The sequence below is a fragment of the Sitophilus oryzae genome, unplaced genomic scaffold, assembly GCF_002938485.1.
Source record: "Sitophilus oryzae breed Bouriz unplaced genomic scaffold, Soryzae_2.0 scaffold_1320_pilon_pilon, whole genome shotgun sequence".
In the NCBI taxonomy this organism is placed as follows: domain Eukaryota; kingdom Metazoa; phylum Arthropoda; class Insecta; order Coleoptera; family Curculionidae; genus Sitophilus; species Sitophilus oryzae.
In genome coordinates, this window is record NW_022145972.1 from 5,005 (window position 1) to 12,601 (window position 7,597).

A 7,597-nucleotide genomic window follows, 5' to 3' on the forward strand; every position below is an offset into this window, starting at 1 on the left:
TAAATAATTTTGGTTCGGACCTTTGGTTCGGACCTCCGTGATTGGCAGTTTACGTCGCGCACGTTTATAGCTTATTTGTAATAATATTGATGCCCACTGCCAATCAGTGACATACTAATGGTTATAGAATGGAAACTAAAACTAAAAATAGTCAGATAATGTATTTAAACCAAGAAAGGTATTGATATAAGTACATAAAAAATACTTCAATCGATGGAAAACAAAAATATAGAGAACAAATTACAACAACTGTCAAATCGACTGCTCTCAATCATTCCGGATCATTCGGTCATCCGTACCACAAGATTGACAAAATCATTTCACTGTTAGGCCGTTCGAAATTAACTGTCTCAGCTAGTACTCCCATAAAGCGGATTGACTGATTGATTGGTTGATTAATTCAGGTTTATTGAATTAAATTCGTAGTAACATGTTGTATTTTTTTTCAGGCTTACCATAAACCACAGAGTTCTGCAGTACAAGTGGCCAAAATCGTAGCCGTCACTATTGTCCTGGTGTCTTTCGTGCTCGGTAGTTTCCTGCTAGCTTCTGCCTACGTCACAGCTAACGCTTCCTGTAGGCAGCTGGAGCAAGACCTCGAGCTGCTGAGCGAGGTAGCTGACAAATTCGACGGACAGAATCAGGGACCACTTCAACCAGAAGCTTTAATCCAGGTATTTATTTTAGTAATTAAGTAAACGGTTTACACAGGCTGGTTTAGTTATTTGTAACAGAAAGGGAGAAGTGTGCAGAATCTTTTGAGATACAAATTTTATATTAAAATAGTGTTATAAATAAGGGCAGAACTTTGACATATTTAAGGTGGTCAGTGTTTCATTTAACTTCAAGAAACAGCTATTCTCAGAAGCTGGACTCATATTTTTATCTGGAGTGAAATTGACGGAAAAACTATATACAGCTATCGATAACCCCATAACCACATATGCTTCTGAATCATGGGCCATTAGAAAATCAAACGAAAAGAAACTCGAAGCTGTAGAAATGGATTTGTTGAGAAGGTAATGTGGAGTGTGAAGACTAGACCTCATCTTAAATGATAACATTCGGCAAACAGAGCGATCATAACCACATCTATAACAGAAAGAATTACACAGTGATAATAACAATTGAGGAGCAGACTTTCCGGATGCATTTTGTCCATTTGTTCGAATTTTGGCAAACAAAGAAAATCTGCCATGCTTTTTGCAAGAAACTTACCGAAAAACTGAAAACTGCATTGAAAAAATCATAAAAATAGTACACCTACATATGTAAAAATATAGTTTTGGAATACTATAATCATTATGTAATAATCATATCAAATATCCGTTATTTTTTAGGGTTCCGTACCCAAAGGGTAAAAACGGGAACCCTATTACTAAGACTTCGCTGTCCGATCGTCTGTCACAAAGGTCTATCTTGTGAACCGTTATAGCTAGACAGTTGAAATTTTTTTACAGATAATGTATCTATGTTACGCTATAACAACAAATTCTAAAAACAGAATTAAATAAATGTTTATGAATAAAAAAGTACTTTCACTAAACATTTTTAAACATCTTTTAAATAAGAATTTTACATAGAATCTCGGTGGCCGCGCGGTTAAAGCGTTAAGACGTTACGCTGCTATGACGTTGGAGCCGTAGTAAGGCAGGTTCGAATCCTAGTCAAGGCGACTTTTTTTAATTTTTACATATTTATTTTTACTTTTTACATATTTATTATTGATTAATACAATTTTTAGTAATGTGTTTCTTCATTTTTTAATTACTTATACGCGCATTCAAAATTTCAGCTAAATCGGAAAAAAAGTTTATAATAATATAGTGTCTAATATTGTATAGATAATGAATGGTACGGAACCCTTCGTGCGCGAGTTCGACTCGCACTTGACCCAATTTTTTAATATACCGGGTGCGTCTCAAAAGTGGCTCACCCCCTGTAATTTTTATTTTTCAGATAAAAAAAGAGATTTGGTATGCTAGTATATAACATAAATTAGGATCGATTGACATATCCAGTTGTTTTCGGTCACTTCCGGTTTCACCGGAAATGACTACAATTTGTTTATTAAATGGCACCCTCGGTATTTTTTTACTTTATTCGATAGAAAATTAAACTCTGAATAGAATAACGTATAATATGTCAACTTTGGACATTTTCGCATATGGTTTAGTTGAAATTGTTACATGCGGTCGCGGTTCATAACGACAATTTGACTCGAAATACCAAGTGTGTGGTATGAAATTATTCGTAAAAAAATGCTTTTTCCAAATATGCTAATGAGCCATCCTCGTTCCATTTGAAAAAATTGAGATATTATTAAAAATAGGATTTGGGCATCTTTTAACCGGCCAGGACAAGACATTAAAAACATTAGATGATCAAATCTATTTTTCCAAGGCTCCTTGATTAAAAATTAGTGTTTATAACACAGCCCCATGGCACTCTATATTGACATTTAAAATACAATTTGTTTTTGAGCGAATATGTCAAAAGTTGACATATTATTTGTTATTCGATTCAGAGTGTCATTTTCTATCGTATGAATTAAAAAAATACCGAGGGTGCCATTTAAAAATCAAAAGTTGTAGTCATTTCCGGTGAAACAGGAAGTGACCAAAAACAATTGAATACGTCAATCAATCCTAATTTATGTCATATTTTGACATACCAAACCTCGCTTTTTTTCTGAAAAAATAAAAAAATTATAGGCTTAAGCCACTGTTGAAACGCACCCAGTATAAGTAGCAACCTAGTATTTTTCTGTTTGCATCTGGTTTGTATATGTTACGGTTAAGGTCCGATGTCCGGTTAATTTCGACATTACCCGGTTAATCTCAAAAATAACACACAACAAAACAACCAAAAACATAACCTAACCCGAACATTAACATGTTAATGTCGACATTAACCGGACATCGGACTTTAACCGTAACATATACAAACCAGATGTATATTGGGTACCGGCGCGGCTCACAGTGTAGCGCTCTATGGACAAAAACCAGATAAAACCTGTTTCGCTTTTATACAAATATTATTATTTATCCCCTTAGGAAGGCCTATAATCACCAAAAAATATATGAAAAAAATTGATACATGAGCAGCAATGCAAATACCAAAAATTGAATATCAGTATTTTTATTATAGTGGAATAAGTTTACGTGACCGTTTACGTGGAATAAGTTTACGTGACCGCATTTTTCAATTAAATTGGGGTGAATATTGTGTAGACGAAAAGAATATTTCCTAGCTGCACAAAATGGAGAAAAACACCTATAATAAGTACATTCTTTTTCCATATTAGTTGTTGTTAAATTCAATCATTGCTTTTATATACATGGCCATTATAAAAAGTCAAATTGAGTCTGAACGAAAATTGGTAGTGTAATTTTATTTAAGGTTTTAAAAAAATGGTATAAAATGGTAGACGAGATTTTTTGTGAAATGTTGTCCCAAGTATTGTACTTTAAAACCATTAGTTTCTGCGGAAAACTGCGATATTATAAGTTTTCGATTTTTTTTAGTAGAATGTCCAGTACTTAAAATAAAAAGATACTTTTGAACAATGTTAAAAATAATGCCAAAAGTGAAAGAGTGTGTGCAAAATTTGTGAAAAAAATTAAGTTATGTTTACATTTAGAAGATTGTTCTGAAGAAGTTGATTCGTTTCTACAAGAAGAAAGTCGTTTCAGGTAGTTCTTGAAGTTTTTCGTTTTTTGTTGAACTTAAATTATTGCCCTTTATGATTTTAATTTAATTGTCTTAATTTTCAAACTGAGCTTGCCATAATGTATCTGTGATTGAATAATTGTAATAGAAAAACTTTTTAACCTTTTTTGAATGTTTTTTAACCTTTTAATTTGTTTTGTGATTGTATTTTATATTTTTCGACCTCTGTATGACTATTGGAATTTGTTTATTATTTTGATTGTAATTATTTTAGCTTTCTTGGGTTTGAAGTCCCGAAACATGTCGCCCCCTTCCTTTTTTTGAAGCAAATTAAATTTAAAAAAATTAGGGTTTTTTGTCCCCTACCCCTCGTCAGATGTTTTATTTTGATATGTACTCACACTGGGTTGGGAGAACGTTTTGTTTTTGATTTGTTATTTACTAATAATGAGAAATAATTACCCTTTGGGCCGCAGGAGATTTTTTTCATATTTATAAAAAATATAAGTTAATTTTTTTTTGCCAGAAATATTTTTAGTTTATTTTTAAATCATTAAAATTAGTTTAAAATATAAAATATTATGTTATCTTTTATTAGTAATGTAAGTAAATACATTTTCCGGCGGTGAAAATAGAGTTTTCCATTTTTGTCTACTTTCCCCTATACTTCAAAACACTGTTCGGCGTTATGTATAGTCAGGTTTGTCTTATTATTTTTCTGAAGCTTTTAGCATGTTTTTTTTTCAATAGTAATAAAATTAATTAATGATGTATGTCTCTTTAAATAATGTCTCTATTACATGTTAGCAAAAATGTTTGATCGGCATTTTCGCGTCAAACCGATTTAGGCCTTTTATATACTTAAATATCTGCTCCATTTCAACGTATCTCACTCAGTATACGATTGTTTTGAACCAGGAAGTCAGGACCTTGTCCTTTTGACTTTGCCGAATTATAAACCGGATCGCGATGCCGGCTATAGAAAAGTCTATAATTAAAAGAACATTCTAGAGATTCAGAAACGAACTGGTTTTGTGCCGGACTGTTGCGATACGTAACTTATTATTGTCCGCTATTTACGATTACGTAACGATATTTCTTGCAAGAAAACCTGATATTTAAGGACTGAGAACCTCTAGATTGCGTTTCTATTTTTTGTTAGTCGCTAGTTTCTTTTGACGTTTAATATTACAAGATATCTGGTTTGAACTTTTGGAAAAAAAAAATTTTTTTTTTTTTTTTTTTAAAAATTCGGAAAATTAAATCTGTGTTGAGTATTAGTGAAGACATTTAGGATTTGTTTATTTATAGGAAACAGTTATTGAGTTTTGCATCAACCTTCAGTGGTTTGCGAGGAATTGGAAAGGGGTCATTAAGTCCATTTTAGAAATTGGGAATCGAAAGAAGAGCTGCTCGGTTCGTTGATATGAGGACAAGGGCAAGCTCTTACTAGTGCCATATTGTCGTAGGTTATACATTGTAAGAAGACTGATTGTTTGGAGAAAAATATTCACAATTGTCATGTTTTTGTAGTTTTCTCTAAAACTGATAGGAATTTCGCAATGTATGTAAAACGGGATTTTAGGAAAAGCAACATTTTAGAGAAGCATTTTTTAGAAAAATGTTATAAGACAGAAAAAATCCCTCCGGTATAGACATCGGGAATCTGTACACATTAGCAATACTGCGTATTGTGTGGCCTGTACGAGGTTTAGGTTTCGAGTTTTAACTTTTAAAAAGAAATGGAAATTGTGAATGTTACTAGAGACTAGATAGGTAAGGAATATAATATATATATAGGGCGAATGGAAGACCAGTGGAGGAAGATTTATTAAATTGACTGATGATATTCCATTAAAAGATATTTTTGGTAAGAAACATATAAATTTATCAGCATTATTATAAATTCGATGCCGAAGGGTGGTAAATAGAGGGAAGAAACGGCTTCTATATTTTTCTATTACGTATAGTGAGTTGAAGGAAAAGTATCGTCTAGGATGTCAATTTTCAAGGATGTTGTATCTATTATACTATTGATTAAAATTAGATGATTGTTCTTTATTATATATAAATATAACAATCGGGTTAAATAAAATTATATTATTAATATTTAAAAAAGGATGTGTAAAAAAACTTAAAAGTGGACGCAAATGAAAAGTTTGAAATAGTGGATAGGAGAGCTCAGCTTGTGAAGTTGCAATGAATTGTGGAGAAGAGTCAATGCAAAATGACATATGATGCGTCCAAACCAACGTTGGAAGCCAAGCAAAAAGTGCGTGTAGGACAGCGACTTTAGTATAGAGCACGCAGTGTCTAATAAGTAACCAAGAAATAGAGACGACTTATTGCTACTAGGCTGGTTTTGTTTTAAAGTTTGATGTTCATTAAATGATATTAGTTATTAAATTGTTAAAGTAATATTGTATAATAAATAGATACGATATAGCGTGATACTTTAATTGTATTTGAAGAGTCAAATTATCAATACTATCGGCTATCTGAAACATCTAAGTCAGTAATTGACGCATCTAAGTATTTTTTGAACAAATTGTAAAAAATAAGCGAAGAATCGAGGGCGAAAACTACAATAAATATAAAACATTTAGTTAATGTCCAAGTCTACTGTCATTTGACTTGTGGTTTATTACACGTACGTATATTATATAGGGTTGTACTTACATTATACCCTTGTTTATCTCGATTTTTGAACGAAAGATGACTATGTTTAATTGTAAAGTTCTGACAACAATGGCCCTAATGAATTTAGCAATTGGCGTTTCCTTTAAAAATCGAAGTATATGCTTTGAAATAGATAATATAGTCAATCCAAATTTATTGAGATGAAGAGTCTTCGAGTATTGAAGGGGTGGCTGCAATAAACAGGCAGCTCCACTTGTTTTTATGAAAGATTAAGATATTACTGAATTGGACATTTAAAAAATAGTCCCTGATCGTTCTTTGGGGTTCTTGGTTCACCGGGGCAGCTCCTACTTTAGCTAGGCAAAATTTCTTACAAATGAAGCTACCTGGTTACTGCAGCCACCTCTTCTTTGATTGTTTGTGTTAAATAAAATACTATCTTTACTAATATTAATCCTTAATGTGGAATGACGATGACTGATTAGGTCACGAATCGACCCCTGCTCAAACCATCAACGTAAGAAGCTCATTGTTGGCATACAGGTTGATTCTAGGGTGTAGAGGTTCGAATAAAAAGGGATTGTTTTTCGAAACTCCAGTTCCAAGAGGGTGAAACCACCCTCAACATATTCAAAATAGTTTTTTTCACATAAATTTAAAGTAAAAAAAAAAAAAAAAAAGCTTAAACACGTATATTTTATTTTATTTTTTTACAGTATTGTTAAGAGATTTTTTAATAAATGTATACAGGGTGTTCGAAAAAATCTGGTCATTGATTAAATCACGATCCTGGCCTTACAAAGCGCATTTGACGTAATAAAGGCTAATTTTTTTAGGAAACAGATTGATCTTTAGGTGGTGTAGAGGTTTCGATAAGAACGGGATCTTTTCGAAAACGTCGAAATTTTAAGGGGAGTGAACTGATCCCTGTGCTAATATTAAAATAATTTTTATTTAAAACCGGTGAATTGTTTTCGGATAAAACTCTTAAACACGTTTTTTTTTTTATTTTGTTTTTGGTTTTACATATTTTAAGATTTATTTGTCATGAAATTTATACAGGGTTACCAAAAATATGACCTGCTGAAACTGCTTGACGTAAAAAGCGGATTGACTTTAGGGTGATGACTTTAATGATTTGACTGTGGGGTGTAGAGGTTCGATAGAAAGAGTAAGGGGTTTCTCGAATCTCAAAGGTTCCAAGAGGGTGAAAGTAAGGGCCCCTCAAATATTAAAAGTATTTGGTTATGGTATTTAAAAAAACGGTTAGTCTTTCGGGAAAGCC

The 7,597-nt window shown here is 32.4% G+C and overlaps 1 long non-coding RNA gene across 1 annotated transcript in view; it reads left to right on the top strand.

Annotated features, from left to right (window-relative positions):
• The first annotated feature begins 451 nt into the window (after positions 1–451).
• Positions 452–7,597, top strand: part of LOC115875117 — a 31,769-nt gene continuing 24,623 nt past the window's right edge. Inside the window, exon 1 of the long non-coding RNA XR_004048971.1 lies at positions 452–674. This is a non-coding gene — a long non-coding RNA (uncharacterized LOC115875117). The remainder of the gene's footprint in view (positions 675–7,597) is intronic.